The 21324-nt window shown below is 39.0% G+C and overlaps 1 protein-coding gene across 1 annotated transcript in view; it reads right to left on the minus strand.

Moving 5' to 3' along the window:
* Positions 1 to 4852: 4852 nt before the first annotated feature.
* The window catches only part of LOC104666383 (histone H4), a 47366-nt gene continuing 30894 nt past the window's right edge, over positions 4853 to 21324 (minus strand). Inside the window, exon 4 of the mRNA XM_030939150.1 lies at positions 4853 to 4876. The gene's annotated coding sequence lies outside the window, so the exon portion shown is untranslated. The remainder of the gene's footprint in view (positions 4877 to 21324) is intronic.

Genomic DNA, 21324 nt, shown 5'->3' on the forward strand with positions numbered 1-21324 from the left:
ATATCCCTTTGGCCATCTGTATGTCTTCTTTGGAGAAATGTCTACTCAGGCTTCTTGCCCATTTTTAAGTTGGGTTTTGGATTTTTTGGGATGCTGTAGAGCTGTTTAGTTCCTCGTATAATCCAGATATTAACTCCTTGTCAGATGCATAGTTTCAGGTATTTTCTCTGGTTCTATAGCCTTTCTCTTTGGTCTATTTCCTTTGCTGTGCAGATGTAATTGCTTGATGTAATTGCATTCACCTATTTTTGCTTTTGTTGCCTGTGTTTTTGAGGTCTTATCAAAAAAATTCTTGCTCCAGACAAATGCCATGAACCATTTACCATAGATAAATAGACAGATAGATAGATAGATAAATGTTTTGAGACAGAGTCTGCCAGGCTGGAGTGCAGTGGCATGATCTTGGCTCACTGCAACCTCCACCTCCTGGGTTCAAGTGATTCTCATGCCTCATCCTCCCGAGTATCTGGGATTACAGGCACACGCCATCACACCTGGCTAATGTTTGTATTTTTAGTAGAGATGGGGTTTCGCCATGTTGGTCAGGCTGGTCTCAAACTCCTGACCTCAAGTGATCCACCCACCTTGGCCTCCCAGAGTGCTGGGATTACAGGCATGAGTCACTGCACCCAGCCCATTTACCCTATATTTTATTCTTGTAGTTTTGGAATTTTTTTTTTTTTTTTTTTTAAAGAGACAGGAACTCACTATGTCCACTACATTGCCCGGGCTGGCCTTGAACTCCTGGGCTCAGGTGATCCTCCTGCCTCAGCCTCCTGAGTAACTGGGTCTGTGGATGTGCACCACCAACTGGCTACATTTAAGTCTTTAGTCTATTTTGAGTTGATTTTGCATTTGGTGAGATAAGGATCTAGTTTCATTCTTCTTCATATATATCCAGTTTTTCAAGCACCATTTATTAGACTGTCCTTTTCCCAATGTGTGTTCTTGGCACTTTTATTGAAAATTAGTTGGCTGTAAACATGTGCATTTATTTATATGTTCTCTATTCTATTCCACTGGTCATTGTGATTTTTTTTTTTATGCCGGTGACATGCTGTTTTGGTTGTGATAGTTTTGCAGTATATTTTGAAGTCAGCTACTGTGATGTTTCCAGCTTGCTTGCTTGCTTGCTTGCTTGCTTGCTTTCTTTCTTTCTTTCTTTCTTTCTTTCTTTCTTTCTTTCTTTCTTCTTCCTTCCTTCCTTCCTTTCTTTTTTTTTTTTGCTCGAGACTGCTTTGGCTATTCATGGTCTTTTTTGGTTCCATTCAATTTTTTTTCTTAACACGGCTATTTTGAATTCCTTGTCTAATAGGTCACACATCTTCTCTTTGGGATTGGTCACTAGCCCCTTATTTTGTCTGTTTAGTGAGGTCATAATTCTGATTGTACTTGGTGATTGTGGCTGCATGTTGAAGTCTGCACATCGAAAAATTAGGTATTTATTTTAATCTTCAGTCTGGCTTTATATGTGCCCATCCTTCTTCAGTGGACCTGTTCAGTTATCCAAGCCAACTGTTATGAAAGACTGTGAACATTGCAGCTGTTCCAACACTAGAGGGTGCCCTAAGCCCATATTTGCTGTGAGTTTCACAAAAGTTCCAAGGTTAGCATGCATCTGGCAGAGATGGACCTGGTGAAGATCCAACGAATGTACCCAAGTAGAGTGAGAATATTGGCCAGGGACCCAAGTCTGGAAGCCTGTTCCATAGGCCCAGACATGCGAGGTTTCCAGGCCAATTCCCCAACTGCAACAAGAGGGGATGGAGCTCAGCCTGGACCACCTCGGTATCTGCTGTGGGATGGGGGTTGGTGGCCCATATATGCATGCATCCCAACAGTTCTCAGGAGATATTGAAGTTGAGACTAGTTCCCCTCAGAATTCACTGTAACATGAAGGCCAGTGAGTCTACCCCAGTAGGTCAGGTGGGTGCACATCCCACAGTCATTTCCTGCACAAATGGGACAGTTCCCAGACTGAGGAGCTGGAGCTGACTGGGCCCCCTCAGGAACTGCTTTGGGATGGAGGCTGATGTTCCCATTATGTAGGCTTACATGACTGACATGTGTAATCCCTAGACTGTGAGATATTGGCGAGTCTTTCTCTTGAGTTCTTGCACAAACAGTAATGAGCTGGGATCCCAGATGAGGAGGGCTAGGGCCCAGTTACAAGGTAACTTTCAAATTCACTTCGAAGACCATTGTCAGTGGACAGACAAGCCTTTCTGCCAAGGCACTAATGTGCATGATTCCTCCTGGACCCCTTGGCAACTTGTTCTGGTTCAAGGATAAACAGGACTGTACCTAAGCCTTTTGGGAAACAAGGCTATTTCTAGATTTAAATCCCAGGGGCATGATCAGCAGGTCTGCCACCTGGCTGTTGTATGCACTCTCAAAATAGTCTTTCTAGCTCTTGGGCTCCCCAGGGATTCATAGCTTCCTACCTGAATCCTGCAGAGACTTGTCTGTGGATGAATGCAGAATTCTTGTTTTGAGAGGATGTGAGTGGGTGACTTCCTATTACATCATTTTGCTGACTTGTCTCTGTTACACACGTCCATGTGAAGAGACCACCAAACAGACTTTGTGTGAGCAATAAAGCTTTTTAATCTTCTGGTGCAGGCGGACTGAGTCTGAAAAAGGAGTCAGCAAAGGGAGATAGGGGTGGGGCAGTTTTATAGGATTTGGATAGGTAGTGGAAAATTCCAGTTAACGGGTGTTTTCCTCTTGTGGGCAGGGGTGGGGGTCACAAGGTGCTCAGTGGGGAGCTCTTGAAATTCATTGTCCAGGAGAAGGAATGTCACAAGGTCAGTTGATCAGTTAGAGTGGTGCAGGAGCAAATCACAATGGTGGAATGTCATCAGTTAAGGCAGGAACTGACTATTTTCACTTCTTTTGTGGTTCTTCAGTTGTTTCAGGTCATCTGGATGTATATGTGCAGGTCACAGGGGTTATGATGGCTTAGCTTAGGCTCAGAGGGCTGACAGTCTCTAGATTTTATTTGATTTTATTCATCACTGTTTTGTAATTTTTAGCATTAAAATAATATACATATTTTCTTAGATGTATACCTAAGTATTTCATTTTTTGAGTGATTATAAATGATATTTTAAATTTTGATGTTCACATATTTATTGCTGGTATACAGAAATAGAATTAATTGTTATAGGTGGATCTTGGGTCAGTGACCATGCTGAACTCACTTATTAGTTCCAAGACCCTTTTTATAGATGCTTTAAAATTTTCTACACAAATGATCATCTAATCTGTAAGTAAGGACAGTTTAATATTGTTTTCACTGAAATACATGCCTTTCAGTTTTCTTCTTCTCTTATTCAGTGGCTGTAATGTCCAGGACTATGTTGACTAACATAGTGAGAGTATGTGAGTGGGTGACTTCCTATTACACCATTTTGCTGACTTGTCTCTGTTACACACGTAACAGAGCAGACATTATTTTCAATCTTGGGGTTCACAAGATTCAGTCTTTCACCATTAAATGTCATGTTAGCTGTAGTTTCTTTGTAGATGATATTTGTCAAGTTAAAGCATTTCCCCCATCTTTCTCATTTTATGAGAAATTTTATCATTAATGAATGTTGAATATTAACAAATGTTTTTTCTGCATCAATTGATAAAAATTGTGTAATTTTCTGTTGATGTGATAAATGATATTGATTTTTCAATATTGAACCATCCTTGTATCCTGAAATAAACTCCACTTGACAGTTGTTTATAATTCTTTTTATACGTTGCTAAATTCTACTTGCTAGTATTTTGTTAAAGATCTTTTATCTATGTTCATGAAATATTGGTCTGTAGTTATTAATATCTTTTCCTCATTCTTTCTTTTTTTATTTCTCGCTTTCTTGTGCTGTTTTTGTCTGGTACGGATATCAAGATAATTCCAGATTTATAAAATTAATTGAGAAAATATTTTCTCCTTTTCTGTTTTCTGGAAGAGATTGTGTAGAGTTGGCATTAATTCTTCTTTAATGTTTGGTAGAATTCTTGAATGAAACCATCTAAGCCTGAAGAGATTTCTTCTTGGAGTTTTAAAAAATTTGAAGTCAATTTGCTTAATACTTATCTGTCTATCAGCACATATTTCATTTTGGTGAGTTGTGGTAGTTTGTGTTCTATTTTATCTAAGATAAATTTATCTTAGATATCTGAGATAATTTTAATATCTAAGATAATTATATCTTAGATATAATAGAATAAAATAGAAATTTGTCTACTTTATCTAAGTTGCCAAATTTATGTGTATAGATTGGTTTCCTTATTATGCTTTTAATGCGTGTAGGTCTGAAGCACTATCCCCTATTTTATTCTTGATATTGGTAATTTGTGTCTTTTCTCTTTTTTAAAACAACTTTTCAAGAGGTTTGTCAATTTTATTGACCTTTTCAAAGAATGATTGTCACACTGATTTTTCTGTATTGCCTTTCTGTTTTCATTTATTTCTGCTCATATTCTTATTCTTTTTAAAAAATTATACATTTTATTTATTTATTGTTATTTTTTGAGACAGGGTCTTGCTGTGTTGCCCAGGCTGGAGTATAGTGGCACAATCATGGCTCATTGCAATCTTGAACCCTTAGGCTCAAGCAATCCTCCTGCCTCAGCCTCCCAAGTAGCTGGGACTACAAGCCTGTACCACTCTTCCCAACTAATTTTTGGTACCTTTTTTGTAGAGGTGGGGTCTTGCTATGTTACCTGGACTGGTCTTGATCTTCTGGTCTCAAGTGATCTTCCCACGTTGGCCCCCGCAACAACTGAGATTACAGATGTGGGCCGCTGCTCCCAGCCCATCCTTATTATTTTCTTCCATCTGCTAGCTTTGGGTTTACTTTGCTCTTTCTCTTCTGTGTTTCTGAGAAGAGAGTTTAGATTAATACTTTGAGACTCCTCTTTTCTAATGTACGTAATTTAATGGTATAAAGTTCCTTTTTAGCAATGCTTTGGTTTTAGCCCACAAATTTTGATATGTTGTGTTTTCATTCAGTTAAATGCATTTTTTATTGCCCTTGAAACTTTTTCTTTGAAAGAGAACAATGTAAAATGTGTTGTTTGGTTTCCAAGTGTTTGGAGATTTTCCTGTTATCTTTCTGTTATTGATTGTTAGTTTAATTCCTTGGTGGTTAGAGAACACATTCTGTATGATTTAAATTAAAAAAAATTTTTTGAGGTTTGTTTTATGGCCTGGGATGTGATTTATCTTATTACATATTTCTTGAGCACTTGCAAAGAATGTGTTTTCTGCTGTTGTTGGATGGAGTGTTTTATAAACATTGATAAAATCCTGTTGGTTGATGGTGTTGAATTCATCTATCACCTTGCCAATTTTCTGTCTAGTTCTATCAATTATTGAAGGAGGGGAATTGACATTTCCAACTACAATTGCGGATTTGTCAATTTTTTCTTTTATTTCTATTTGTCTTTGCTGCACATATCTTTCAACTCTGCTATTTGGTACATACGCATTTAGGATAGATATGTCTCCTTGGTTGATTGACCTTTATCATTACATAGTGTCCCTCTCTATCTCTCTCTCTGTTTCTGGGTTTTTTTTTTTTTTAATGCTCTGAAGTCCACTTTGTCTGATATTAATACAGTCACTGACGCTTCTTTTTTAAAGTGAAACATGGTGGCTCTTTATTGAAATTTTCGTGTGAGGACAGAAACTATTATAATACATTTAATTAACTTGGAATATTTGTGCGAAGATATAAACGAATACCTTCAAATGTCCTAGAATCTATCATTTCTAAGCCAGATTATGCTCTTCTGTCATTTTCATTCTTTAGCATATGACACAAATGGGAAATATGTCAAAGGGGTGTATGGTGTGTGGTATTAAGGAATGCTCTTCCTGATGGCTTGCTATTGTATGGTTTCCAAAATTGTGCTGAAATAATTTTACATTTGGTTGCCTTACTTATTCTCAAGCATTTAAAATAAATATGCATGTGAGAAAGAACACAGATACACTTATATCAACCAGTAAAATTGTTCATTAATTATCAAATACAGTATATGTTAAAAGCCTATAGGGTTTAAGTTGCTATGTTAGTGACTGGCAAATAATACTTTTACTAGATGTAGAGGTTTTACTGGAAAAGACAGATGCTTTATTTTTAAATTATTAATATTATTTTTGAAACGGAATCTTGTTCTGTCACCCAGGCTGGAGTGCAGTGGTGCAATCTCAGCTCACTGCAATCTCTGCATCCAGGGTTAAAGTGATTCTCCTGCCTCAGCCTCCCGAGTAGCTGTGATTACAGGCAACTGCCACCATGCCTGGCTAATTTTTTGTATTTTTAGTAGAGATGGGGTTTCACTATGTTAGTCAGGCTGGTCTCCAACGTCTGACCTCGTGATCCACCCACCTCAGCCTCCCAGAGTGCTGGGATTACAGGTCTGAGCCACTGCGTCCAGCCAAGACAGACACTTTAAAAATTATAATAATTTACTTAAATAAATAAATGTACACAATATGTGTGTGTGTGTGTGTGTGTGTGTGTGTGTGTGTGTTTGAGATGGAGTCTTACTCTGCTGCCTAGGCTGGAGTGCAATGGTGTGATCTTGGCTTACTGCAACCTCCGCCTTCCAGGTTCAAGGATTCTTCTGCCTCAGCCTCTTGAGTAGTTGGAATTACAGGCACAAGCCACCATGCCTGGCTAATTTTTGTATTTTTAGTAGAGATAGAGTTCACCATGTTGGTCAGGCTGGTCTTTAACTCCTGACCTTGTGATCCGCCCACTGCGGCCTCCCAAAGTCCCAGCATTACAGGCATGAGCCACCACGCCCGACCCACAGTATGTTTTAAAGGAAGAACAGGGATTTATGTAAACCCATATCAAGGCACTGGAAATTAGAATTGAAAGGGAGAATGGTTGGAAAAGCATGTGATAGAGTTTTTTTCGATTATTTTTATTTCATTTTTTCAGCTGTATTAAGGTTTAATTGACAAATTAAAAGCCTATAATAACAAACTAAACCTTAATAATATACATTTATGGATTGATAGTATATATTTGTGGCATGAAACATAATGTTTTACTGTATGTATACATTGTGCAATAATTAAATCAAACTAATTAACATATCCATCACTTCATATGCTTATCATTTATGATGAGAATAATTTAAGATCTACTCTCTTAGAAATTTTCAAGTATACATTATATTATAAATTTTATAGTCACCATGCTGTACAATAGATATCCAGAATGTAAATCCTCCTGTCTAACTGAAATTTCATACCCTTTGATGGACATCTCCCATCAGTCACTATTCTGCTCTCTGTTTTTATGAGTTTGACTTTTTTAGATTCCACATATAAGTGAGATCATGCAGCATTTGTCTTTGATTAATGTTTGCATGATGTAAATTTCTGCATCCTTTTACTTTCTACCTGCCTATTATCTTTATACTTGAAATGAATTTCTTATAGACATCATATATTTGGGTCATGTTTTCAAGTCTACTCTGCCAAGATTTCTTTCAATTATTTTATTTGGCCCATTTACATTTAATGTAATCAATAATATGTTAGAGCTTAAGTTTGCCTTCTTGTTTTATTTTGTTTTCTGTTTGTTCTGTTTTTCATTTTTGTGTTTGGTTTTTTATTTTTATGTTTTGCCTTCCTGTGGATTACTTGAAAGTTTTGTAGAATTCTGTTTCGGTTTATCTATTGTATTTGTAGTGTATCCCTATGTAATAGTTTTTAAAATTATTGCTCTAGGTATTATATATACATAAGTTATTATGGTCTACTGGAGTCATCATTTTACCAATTCAAGCAAAGTACAGAAATCTTACTTCCTTTTATATTTCTTTATCCTCCCCAATTTATAATTGTCTTTTCAAAAAATTGTTTTCCTGTTACTATCATTCCCAGTAATTGTCTCTGTGTACATTTAGAACCACATCAGATAGTGTTGTAATTTTTGTTTTAATCATCAAATAGAATTATGGAAGCTCAACAGGAAAAGAAAAATGCATTGTAATTACTGATGTTTTTGCTTACCACATTCTTTCTTCCTTTGTAATGTTTCATGACTTCTCTTTTTTTTTTCTTCTGTCTTTCTGGTTAGAGAATGTTTCTGCCTTCTGGTTAGAGCCATTATCTTAGAGGGGTCTACTGGGAAAAATTATACTCATTTTCCATGATTTGAGAATATCTCAATTTCCCCTTGATTCATAAAGAATATTTTTGTTGTATATAGAATTCTGGGATGTCAGTTATTTTCTTTCAGCACTAGAAAATTGTTGTGCCATATTTTTCTGGCTTTCATGGTCTCTGATGAGAAATATACTCTTCCTGGAATTGTTTTCTCCTCTATATAAGGTGTTTACCTCTCATTGCTATGAAGACTTTTCCTTTCTCTTTAGTTTTCAGAAGTTTGACTCTGATGTGTCTTGATGTAAATTTTTGTGGAGTTCTCCTCTTTGGAGTTCATTTAGCCTATTGAATCTATAGGTTTATGTATTTTGGCAAATTTGCGAAGTTTCAGGGTATTATTTCTTTGAGTACTTTTTCAACTCTCTTTCTCCTTTCAGGATTCAAATGACAAAAATGTTAGATGTTCTGTTATATTCTCATGAGTTCCTGAGACTCTGTTTACTTTTTGTGGTCTATTTTCTTTTTGTGGTCTATTGTTCAGATGGAGTAATTTTTCTATTTTTAAGTTCACTATTTTTTTTTCTTTTGTCTTCTACATTTTGCATTATACCTGTACACAATTTTTTAAAGTTTTAAGTAAAATTATTTTCTAGTTGTAAATTTTCTATTTTCAAATAGATACTATTTTTAGAGTTGTTTGGGTTCACAGCAAAATTAAGCAGAAAATACAGAGAATTCCCATACATCTCTTTCTCCCACACACGCACAGCCTCCCCTACTATCAATATTCCACACCAGAGTCATACATTTGTTACAACTGATGAATCTACATCAACATACCTTTATCAACCAATGTCTACAGTTTACATTAGGGCTCATTCTTGATGTACATTCCATGGGTTTTGAAAAATGTGTCATGATATATATCTACCATTATAATATCATATAGAATAATTTCACTGCCCTAAAAATCCCCTATATAGCTTTTTGTATCTTCTATTGTTTTGCAGAGACTTTTAATTTTTTGTTTCAAATGTGTTTATAATTTCTCATTGAAATATTTTTATGATAGCTGCTTGAAAAAGATCATTCTAACATCTCCATCACCTCAATGTTGGCATCTATTGATTGTCTTTTTCATTCAGTTTGAGTTCTTTATGCTTCTTGACGTACTGTGATTTTTTATTGAAATCTGGACATTTGAGTATTATGCAATGAGACTGTGGATTTTATTTTAACCTTCTCTTTAGTCCTTGAATATCACTCTGGCAAAGAAAGGGAGGAGCACTGCTTCATTGCTACCAGGTAGAAGAAGAAATCGTGGTCTCCCACTCAGCCTCTGCTGACATCCAGTGTAGATGCTCCTCATTCCTGCTGTATAAGAGTAGAAATTCTAGCTGCCCATGAGGTCTTCACTGATAACTCCTTTTTTTTTTTTTATTATACTTTAAGTTCTAGGGTACATGTGCATAATGTGCAGGTTTGTTACATATGTATACTTATGCCATGTTGGTGTGCTGCACCCATCAACTCGTCAGCACCCATCAATTCATCATTTATATCATGTATAACTCCCCAGTGCAATCCCTCCCTCCTCCCCCCTCCCCATGATAGGCCCCAGTGTGTGATGTTCCCTTTCCCGAGTCCATGTGATCTCATTGTTCAGTTCCCACCTATGAGTGAGAACATGCGGTGTTTGGTTTTCTCTTCTTGTGATAGTTTGCTAAGAATGATGGTTTCCAGCTGCATCCATGTCCCTACAAAGGACGCAAACTCATCCTTTTTTGTGGCTGCATCGTATTCCATGGTGTATATGTGCCACATTTTCTTAATCCAGTCTGTCACAGATGGACATTTGGGTTGATTCCAAGTCTTTGCTATTGTGAATAGTGCCGCAATAAACATACGTGTGCATGTGTCTTTGTAGTAGACTAATTTATAATCCTTTGGGTATATACCCAGTAGTGGGATGGCTGGGTCATATGGTACATCTAGTTCTAGATCCTTGAGGAATTGCCATACTGTTTTCCATAATGGTTGAACTAGTTTACAATCCCACCAACAGTGTAAAAGTGTTCCTATTTCTCCACATCCTCTCCAACAACTGTTGTTTCCTGACTTCTTAATGATTGCCATTCTAACTGGTGTGAGATGGTATCTCATTGTGGTTTTGATTTGCATTTCTCTGATGGCGAGTGATGATGAGCATTTTTTCATGTGTCTGTTGGCTGTATGAATGTCTTCTTTTGAGAAATGTCTGTTCATATCCTTTGCCCACTTTTTGATGGGGTTCTTTGTTTTTTTCTTGCATATTTGTTTGAGTTCTTTGTAGATTCTGGATATTAGCCCTTTGTCAGATGAGTAGGTTGCAAAAATTTTCTCCCATTCTGTAGGTTGCCTGTTCACTCTGATGGTAGTTTCTTTTGCTGTGCAAAAGCTCTTTAGTTTAATTAGATCCCATTTGTCAATTTTGGCTTTTGCTGCCGTTGCTTTTGGTGTTTTAGACATGAAGTCCTTGCCCATGCCTATGTCCTGAATGGTACTACCTAGATTTTCTTCTAGGGTTTTTATGGTATTAGGTCTAACATTTAAGTCTCTAATCCATCTTGAATTAATCTTCGTATAAGGGGTAAGGAAAGGATCCAGTTTCAGCTTTCTACTTATGGCTAGCCAATTTTCCCAGCACCATTTATTAAATAGGGAATCCTTTCCCATTTCTTGTTTCTCTCAGGTTTGTCAAAGATCAGATGGTTGTAGATGTGCGGTATTATTTCTGAGGACTCTGTTCTGTTCCATTGGTCTATATCTCTGTTTTGGTACCAGTACCATGCTGTTTTGGTTACTGTAGCCTTGTAGTATAGTTTGAAGTCAGGTAGCGTGACACCTCCAGCTTTGTCCTTTTGACTTAGGATTGTCTTGGCAATGCGGGCTCTTTTTTGGTTCCATATGAACTTTAAAGCAGTTTTTTCCAATTCTGTGAAGAAACTCATTGGTAGCTTGATGGGGATGGCATTGAATCTATAAATAACCTTGGGCAGTATGGCCATTTTCACGATATTGATTCTTCCTATCCATGAGCATGGTATGTTCTTCCATTTGTTTGTGTCCTCTTTGATTTCACTGAGCAGTGGTTTGTAGTTCTCCTTGAAGAGGTCCTTTACATCCCTTGTAAGCTGGATTCCTAGGTATTTTATTCTCTTTGAAGCAATTGTGAATGGAAGTTCATTCCTGATTTGGCTCTCTGCTTGTCTGTTACTGGTGTATAAGAATGCTTATGATTTTTGCACATTAATTTTGTATCCTGAGACTTTGCTGAAGTTGCTTATCAGCTTAAGGAGATTTTGGGCTGAGACAATGGGGTTTTCTAAATATACAATCATGTCATCTGCAAACAGGGACAATTTAACTTCTTCTTTTCCTAACTGAATACCCTTGATTTCTTTCTCTTGCCTGATTGCCCTGGCCAGAACTTCCAAGACTATGTTGAATAGGAGTGGTGAGAGAGGGCATCCCTGTCTTGTGCCAGTTTTCAAAGGGAATTTTTCCAGTTTTTGCCCATTCAGTATGATATTAGCTGTGGGTTTGTCATAAATAGCTCTTATTATTTTGAGGTACGTTCCATCAATACCGAACTTATTGAGCGTTTTTAGCATGAAGGGCTGTTGAATTTTGTCAAAAGCCTTTTCTGCATCTATTGAGATAATCATGTGGTTCTTGTCTTTGGTTCTGTTTATATGCTGGATTACGTTTATTGATTTGCGAATGTTGAACCAGCCTTGCATCCCAGGGATGAAGCCCACTTGATCATGGTGGATAAGCTTTTTGATGTGCTGCTGAATCCGGTTTGCCAGTATTTTATTGAGAATTTTTGCGTCGATGTTCATCAGGGATATTGGTCTAAAATTCTCTTTTTTTGTTGTGTCTCTGCCAGGCTTTGGTATCAAAATGAGTTAGGGAGGATTCCCTCTTTTTCTATTGATTGGAATAGTTTCAGAAGGAATGGTACCAGCTCCTCCTTGTACCTCTGGTAGAATTCAGCTGTGAATCCATCTGGTCCTGGACTTTTTTTGGTGGGTAGGCTATTAATTGTTGCCTCAATTTCATAGCCTGCTATTGGTCTATTCAGGGATTCCACTTCTTCCTGGTTTAGTCTTGGGAGAGTGTAAGTGTCCAGGAAATTATCCATTTCTTCTAGATTTTCTAGTTGATTTGCGTAAAGGCATTTATAGTATTCTCTGATGGTTGTTTGTATTTCTGTGGGGTCGGTGGTGATATACCCTTTATCATTTTTTATTGCATCTATTTGATTCCTCTCTCTTTTCTTCTTTATTAGTCTTGCTAGCAGTCTGTCAATTTTGTTGATCTTTTCAAAAAACCAACTCCTGGATTCATTGATTTTTTGGAGGGTTTTTTGTGTCTCTATCTCCTTCAGTTCTGCTCTGATCTTAGTTATTTCTTGCCTTCTGCTAGCTTTTGAATGTGTTTGCTCTTGCCTCTGTTCTTTTAATTGTGATGTTAGAGTGTCAATTTTAGATCTTTCCTGCTTTCTCTTGTGGGCATTTAGTGCTATAAATTTCCCTCTACACACTGCTTTAAATGTGTCCCAGAGATTCTGGTATGTTGTATGTTTGTTCTCATTGGTTTCAAAGAACATCTTTATTTCTGCTTTCATTTCGTTATGTACCCAGTAGTCATTCAGGAGCAGGTTGTTCAGTTTCCATGTAGTTGAGCGGTTTTGATTGAGTTTCTTAGTCCTGAGTTCTAGTTTGATTGCACTGTGGTCTGAGAGACAGTTTGTTATAATTTCTGTTCTTTTACATTTGCTGAGGAGTGCTTTACTTCCAATTATGTGGTCAATTTTGGAATAAGTGCGATGTGGTGCTGAGAAGAATGTATATTCTGTTGATTTGGGGTGGAGAGTTCTATAGATGTCTATTAGGTCCACTTGGTGCAGAGATGAGTTCAATTCCTGGATATCCTTGTTAACTTTCTGTCTCGTTGATCTGTCTAATGTTGACAGTGGAGTGTTGAAGTCTCCCATTATTATTGTATGGGAGTCTAAGTCTCTTTGTAAGTCTCTAAGGACTTGCTTTATGAATCTGGGTGCTCCTGTATTGGGTGCATATATATTTAGGAGAGTTAGCTCTTCCTGTTGAATTGATCCCTTTACCATTATGTAATGTCCTTCTTTGTCTCTTTTGATCTTTGATGGTTTAAAGTCTGTTTTATCAGAGACTAGGATTGCAACCCCTGCTTTTTTTTGTTCTCCATTTGCTTGGTAGATCTTCCTCCATCCCTTTATTTTGAGCCTATGTATGTCTCTGCATGTGAGATGGGTCTCCTGAATACAGCAGACTGATGGGTCTTGACTCTTTATCCAGTTTGCCAGTCTGTGTCTTTTAATTGGAGCATTTAGTCCATTTACATTTAAGGTTAATATTGTTATGTGTGAACTTGATCCTGTCATTATGATATTAACTGGTTATTTTGCTCGTTAGTTGATGCAGTTTCTTCCTAGCCTTGATGGTCTTTACATTTTGGCATGTTTTTGCAATGGCTGGTACCGGTTGTTCCTTTCCATGTTTAGGGCTTCCTTCAGGGTCTCTTGTAAGACAGGCCTGGTGGTGACAAAATCTCTAAGCATTTGCTTATCTGTAAAGGATTTTCTTTCTCCTTCACTTATGAAACTTAGTTTGGCTGGATATGAAATTCTGGGTTGAAAATTCTTTTCTTTAAGAACGTTGAATATTGGCCCCCACTCTCTTCTGGCTTGTAGAGTTTCTGCCGAGAGATCTGCTGTTAGTCTGATGGGCTTCCCTTTGTGGGTAACCCGACCTTTCTCTCTGGCTGCCCTTAAGATTTTTTCCTTCATTTCAACTTTGGTGAATCTGGCAATTATGTGTCTTGGAGTTGCTCTTCTGGAGGAGTATCTTTGTGGCGTTCTCTGTATTTCCTGAATTTGAATGTTGGCCTGCCCTACTAGGTTAGGGAAGTTCTCCTGGATGATATCCTGAAGAGTGTTTTCCAACTTGGTTCCATTTTCCCCCTCACTTTCAGGCACCCCAATCAGACGTAGATTTGGTCTTTTTACATAATCCCATACTTCTTGCAGGCTTTGTTCATTTCTTTTTCTTCTTTTTTCTTTTGGTTTCTCTTCTCGCTTCATTTCATTCATTTGATCCTCAATCGCTGATACTCTTTCTTCCAGTTGATTGAGTCGGTTACTGAAGCTTGTGCATTTGTCACGTATTTCTCGTGTCATGGTTTTCATCTCTGTCATTTCGTTTATGATCTTCTCTGCATTAATTAGTCTAGCTGTCAATTCTTCCACTCTTTTTTCAAGATTTTTAGTTTCTTTGCACTGGGTACGTAATTCCTCCTTTAGCTCTGAGAAGTTTGATGGACTGAAGCCTTCTTCTCTCATCTCATCAAAGTCATTCTCTGACCAGCTTTGATCCGTTGCTGGCGATGGGCTGCACTCCTTTGCAGGGGGAGATGCGCTCTTATTTTTTGAATTTCCAGCTTTTCTGCCCTGCTTCTTCCCCATCTTTGTGGTTTTATCTGTCTCTGGTCTTTGATGATGGTGACGTACTGATGGGGTTTTGGTATAGGTGTCCTTCCTGTTTGATAGTTTTCCTTCTGACTGTCAGAAGGACTGTCTGTTGGTCTGTTGGAGATTGCTTGAGGTCCACTCCAGACCCTGTTTGCCTGGGTATCAGCAGCAGAGGTTGCAGAAGATAGAATATTGCTGAACAGCGAGTGTACCTGTCTGATTCTTCCTTTGAAAGTTTCCTCTCAGGGGTGTACTCCACCCTGTGAGGTGTGGGGTGTCAGACTGCCCCTAGTGGGGGATGTCTCCCAGCTAGGCTACTCAGGGGTCAGGGACCCACCTGAGCAGGCAGTCTGTCCGTTCTCAGATCTCAACCTCTGCGTTGGGAGATCCACGGCTCTCCCCAAAGCTGTCAGACAGAGTCATTCGCGTCTGCACCGGCCCCCGCTGCTTCCCCTGTTGGTCTTCAGCTGTGCGCTGTCCCCAGAGGTGGAGACTACAGAGACAGGCAGGCTTCCTTGAGCTGCTGTGAGCTCCACCCAGTTCGAGCTTCCCAGCGGCTTTGTTTACCTACTTAAGCCTCAGCAATGGCGGGCGCCCCTCCCCCAGCCTCGCTGCTGCCTTGCGGATAGATCCCTGCAGACTGCTGTGTTAGCAGTGAGGGAGGCTCCGTGGGCGTGGGACCCTCCCGGCCAGGTGTGGGATATATTTTCCTGGTGTGCCTGTCTGCTTAAAGCGCAGTATTGGGGTGGGAGTTACCCGATTTTCCAGGTGTTGTGTGTCTCAGTTCCCCTGGCTAGGAAAACGGATTCCCTTCCCCCTTGGCTTCCAGGTGAGGCGATGCCTCGCCCTGCTTCAGCTCTCGCTGGTCAGGCTGCAGCAGCTGACCAGCACCGATTGTCCGGCACTCCCTAGTGAGATGACCCCAGTACCTCAGTTGAAAATGCAGAAATCACCGGTCTCTGTGTCGCTCGCGCTGGGAGTTGGAGACTGGAGCTGTTCCTATTCGGCCATCTTGCTGATAACTCCTTAACTGGGAGGAATTGGAGTACCTGCACCCTGGGTGGCCTCCCCTGACACCGTGGTGAGAGTATGTGTACGTGGCTTTATTATTATTGACTGGGTCGTTGTGGAAGTCCTTATTCTCCAGTAGGGCTCTGTTGTCACCACCCGAGCAGGTAGTGGTAGGGGTGCCTAGTTACTGTCATGTGGCAGTAAAAGTTCAGGTTCCCATGTAGTCTCCACTAACAACATGGATGAGGGTGTGTGTTGTGGCAGGGGGAGCGGGTGCTTATCACCCAGTGAAGATAAAATTTCTGGCTCTCTACTTGATCCTCTCTGATACCATCCTGGGGTATGGGCCTTTGGAGGACCTTCTTACATCCTGGCAAGGATGAAAATCTGGGATTTCACTCAGCTTTTGCTGCTGCTGGTGGTGGTAGAGCTAAATTTTTTTCTGTGATATTTGGCTGGAATACAGCAGTTCTTATCTAAAACTTTTCTTACTAAGCTGCCCTTTCCTAGTCCTCTGGATAGAGATAGCAGGCTTTTGTTGGGAATTGTTTTGTCTGCACCTGTAGTGTTTCCTGACTGCCACTTTCTGCAGTTCCATGTCTGGGATATACGAGGCCAGAGGAGGACCCAGGAAACTCACCACCATGTTATTCACTGCATTCTAAGTCTCCCCATTGGTCTGTGTTTTTCTCTCCATCTTTCAGAGTCTTCTTATGTTTGTTTTATACATAATATCCAAGGTTTCTGGTGTACTTAGCATGAGGAATAAGAAAAAATACATAAACTCTATTTTTCTGGAAGTGGAAGTCTATCATTGAATTTTGCTATAATTTTCTTCTTTTACACCATGACTTCATTTCTAGATCCTTAGCTTGCAGATAGCTTAGGTGGGGAGGTCAAGCAATTTTTCTATGGCATTCAATTAACTGATAAATAAACAGTTAAAGATCAGAGATTGCAGGAGCTGTTTTCCAGTTTTGGGAGGATGGAAGAACGGAGGTTAGCTGTGAGTGGCATTACTGGCTAAGTGCAAAGCTGATCTGTGGATATGAGAGTTAAAGAGAAGAAAGGAGGTAACAAGGAAAGTGGGCAAAGATTATGTACCTGTATGACTTATCTACAACAATGGAAGATTACTTAAAGTGTAAATAATGCAAGTAAGACTCTTATTTTGTCAATATATTATTTAGTCTAGTTTATATATAACACAAAATTTATTTTGACATACAAAATGAGTTTTGTATTAATAGTGTGACAACTCGAAGGTAAAAAGAAAAATATGACAATTTTAGACTTAGGTACCTAAGATTCTGTGTTTCCAGTATTAAATTAAGATAAGTAATGGAAGCTTTGATTTTATAGCACAGTATCTTGTGTGAAGTTATTTAAATAATTTTGAAAGACATTGCAAATCATATCAAAGAGGATTCATTAGGCATGTGACACTCGGTAGAATCAAGTTTAAACCATGTTACTTAATATATTTTATCTTGATTTTCTATATTCCCATAATAATTCAATTAAACACTCTGCTCTCACACTACCAGTAGATGCATACATAGGAAGAAAGAAGTTTATACCATGGTTAATATATTTATTCTAGGGTCCCAGAATATTCTTTTTTTTTCAGATGGAGTCTTGTTCTGTTACCCAGGCTGCAGTGCAGTGGCATGATCTCTGCTCACTGCAACCTCCACCTCCAGGTTTCAAGCAATTCTCCTGCTTCAGCCTCCTAAGTAGCTGGGACTGCAGGCGTGCACCACCACACCTAGCAAGTTTTGTATTTTTAGTAGAGATGGGGTTTCACATGTTGGCCAGGCTGGTCTCAAACTCCTGACCTCAAGTGATCCTCCCTCCTTGGCTTCCCAAAGTGCTGGGATTACACCCAGCCCCAGCATAGTCTTTTAATCATATTCATTTGCTCGCGGTACAGGCATTTAGGTTTTTTAGAATTTTTAATGTCTCATAATGTTACCATCTTGAATTTTATAAAAGTTTAATATCTAAATGTGCTAAACAAAATATACTGAAGAAGAAATTAAGCTTAATGTGTAAGGACAAATGGAAAAGGTAGGTCATGACATACCTTAGAAAATATTCCCTAGAAATGTGTAGAAAAGAGAATGATGATGTCCATAGACAAAATTTGTCAGAAGAAACAAGTCAGTCAGGTCAACCAGTCGGTAGATTGGCTGAGAATCAGCAGATCTGTCAAATGACTGTCATGCGTGTGTGTGTGTGTGTGTGTGTGTGTGTGTGTGTGTGTGTGTGTGTCGGGGTAGATGGTAAGTTCTAGTAAAGGATATTTAGCCCATTTGTTATTAGACTAGTCCACCCAATAATGAGAATTGTAATCCTCCAAGTACAAAAGCGATGTTATAAAAAACTAAATGAGCAGCTCATGGAGGTCACACAGATGCCTAAACTCAACATGTCCATAATTTAACAACTTTCATCCCTTATTCTGCTATTTCTTCAGCATTTTTTTTTCTTGGATATATAGCTCTGCCATCCACTGTGTTAGCCAAGCCAGAGACTTTCTTTCTTCCCCCATATCCAAGTTATAAAAGTCTTACCTGCTTTAATGCACCTCTGATCGCTATTCTCAAATTCTCTGCTTCAGTCACACTGAGATTTTTCTCTTTCTTTCCCCTGGGCCTTCCCTTTTTGAGACATGTTCTCTCTATCCCCATGAATTCTTGTCAGTAAGTTTAAAGTGAGCCTAAGCATCTGTGTTGTTAGCAAAATTTTCAGATAATTTTACACCCAGTCCAAGAATCATTTTATTGAGACATTCCAGTTACTTACTTTGTGGATCTATACTTCTGTCTTCTCCTTTCCTCTTGCTTCAGTGGTTGATCCATCCCTGCTTGTTTAAGGTTAATGCCTGCATCTGCATCTGAATGGCATCCCTTCGCTCCCACTCAACACATTGCTCCTGCAATTGCTCCTTCTCTCTGCTGCATCAATTCTTCTCTCTGTACTTGATGATTCCACCAGCATAGACATGCTGCCATGGCTTCATATTATAAACAAAATACTCTCCAGATGCCTCTCTATGCTTTATGAACTCTTTAAATCATTGCCTATATTTATTGCCTTCCTTTTCTCAACTTGCACTCTCTTTAAACTCACACTGACCAGTCTTTCAGACCCTCTACTTCTTGAAAATTACTCTTGCTAATGTGGCCAATGACGTGTATGAACACCCATACTGATACTCAGTTCACAGTGGAAATATTTTTTCTTATAAATGTTTTCTTTACATTTATGTTCTCTAGATGTTGAAGTGGCTCAGGGATCATCTATTTATTTATTTTTATTTTTTTCTTTTTTTTCCTTCACTGGTCAGCTCATACCTAGCCCTCTTCTATGTTTTAGATATGCTTACTTCCTTGATGATCTCATAGAGCTCAAAGCCTTAAATACGATCTATATGCTGGTGACACTGACATACATATTTTTCCAGTTTTGACCTTTCCCCTAACCTCAAGAATTTTATATACAACTGCCTACTTGACATTTCCATCTGGATGTCTAATACAAATTTTCAGTTTAACATGTCCAAAACCACACTCCTGTTTTTCTCTGCCCCCTCCTTAATTCTGCTCCTCCCCTAGTCTTCCCCACATCAATAATGACAAGTACATCCCTTCACAACTCTAGTTTCTCAGGCTACAGTTAACTCTTCTTTTCCTTTTATACTCTACATCTAATCCCTCTCTAATTTCCAACAGGTTGACTTTACCTTCAAAATACATCCAGAATCCAACTGCTTCTCACCATTGCTATTGCTACCACTCTGGTTCAAATGACCATCATCTCTTGCCCCCTATAGGCTACGCTCCTCACAATAGATAAAATGGCCCTTTTAAATCATAATTCAGATTATATTACCTCTTAGTTCAAAACCCTTCAGTGGCTCCCATCTCATTTACAATAAGGGCAATGCTCTTCCAGTAGTTCCCAATATCTTAAGCTAACAGACCCTCTGATCCCATGTCCCACCATTGTTTCCTTCACCAAGTCTGCTTTAGCTTCACTGGCCTTCTGGATATTTCTTCAGCATACTAGGGATGTGTTATGAACTGAATGTTTGTGTCTCCCCAAATTAATATGTTGAAACCCCTTTCTCCAATGTGATGATAGGTGAAGATGAGGCCTTTGGGAGGTAATTAGGGTTAGATGAGGTCATAAGTGTGACTTTCATAAAGGGATTAGTGCCTTTATAAGAGGAGATACCAGAGAGCTTGCTTTCTCTTTCTGTCCTCCACATGCATGCACTAAGAAGGTTATGTGAGCACATTGAGATGACAGCCACCTATAAGCCAAGGGACCAGGCCTCAGAATAAAACCTATCATGCCAGCACCTTGATCTTGGACTTCCAAGTTTTCAGAACTGTGAGAAATAAATTTCTGTTGTTTAAGCCACCCAGTCGATGGTGTCCTGTTATGGCTGCCTGAAATAAGTAATACAGAATGGTCCCATTTCATAGCTTTTGCACTTGCCACTCTCCTACCTTGAATACTATTCTCCCATATGCTTCATTGCTCATTTTCTCACCTCCTTCAGGCTCTACTCAATGTTGCTTTAGTAAAGTCTTCTCTGACCACTCCATTAAAAACTGCAACCCCTGCCAGGCGTGGTGGCTCTCACTTGTAATCCTAGCACTTTGGGACGCTGAGGCAGGTGGATCACCTGAGGTCAGGAGTTCGAGACCAGCCTGACCAACATGGTGAAACCCTGTCTCTACTAAAAATACAAAATTAGCCGGGCATGGTGGCACATGCCTGTAATCCCAGCTACTCGGGAGGCTGAGGCAGGAGAATCACTTGAACCCAGGAGGCGGAGGTTGCAGTGAGCCGAGATTGCACCATTGCACTCTAGCCTGGGCAACAAGAGTGAAACTCCATCTCAAAAAAAAAAAAAAAAAAATTGCAACCCTTTCCCCTGCCCTGTCTGACTGTACTGTATTTAGAGCTATTTGGCATACACACACACACACACACACACACACACCCATATATATATAGATAAATATACATATATGTGTATATATATCTGATTTTTTTCTGTTTGTTCCCAGTTGAATGTTATGTCCATGACAGCAGGGATTTTTACCTATTGTGTCTGCTGGTATAGTCCCAGTAACTGAATTGGTGGTGGTACAAAAATGGAAAGACAGTTATTTTTAAAGAGATGTTATTTATTTCTTTTTTCTTTTTTTTTTTTTAATTTTACTTCAAGTTCTGGGATACATGTGCAGAACATGCAGGTTTGTTACATAGGTATACATTTGCCATGGTGGTTAGCTGCACTTATTTACTTTTTTTTAAGATAGTAAGGCTGACTCGATTGGAGGAGGCCATGGCAGCAGGTATAGGAACCACTGCAATGGGATCTTGCAGTGTGGGAGAGAGCTTGGACTCAAGTCCTTTAAAGAGATTTCAGAATAGGATGGAGAAACTGTGGCTCAGAGTGATCCTTAGATTTGTGTAAGTTCACATAAATAATAGTCATGGAAATTGCAAAGAAAAGCTCTGTAATTCCATGTCTAATTCTCCCTGCCTCATAGAATGCAGCCCTTCTAACTTCATGTTCTAATCTTGGAATGTAGACCATCTGTCA

Source organism: Rhinopithecus roxellana, chromosome 10 (assembly GCF_007565055.1).
Source record: "Rhinopithecus roxellana isolate Shanxi Qingling chromosome 10, ASM756505v1, whole genome shotgun sequence".
Lineage (NCBI taxonomy): Eukaryota > Metazoa > Chordata > Mammalia > Primates > Cercopithecidae > Rhinopithecus > Rhinopithecus roxellana.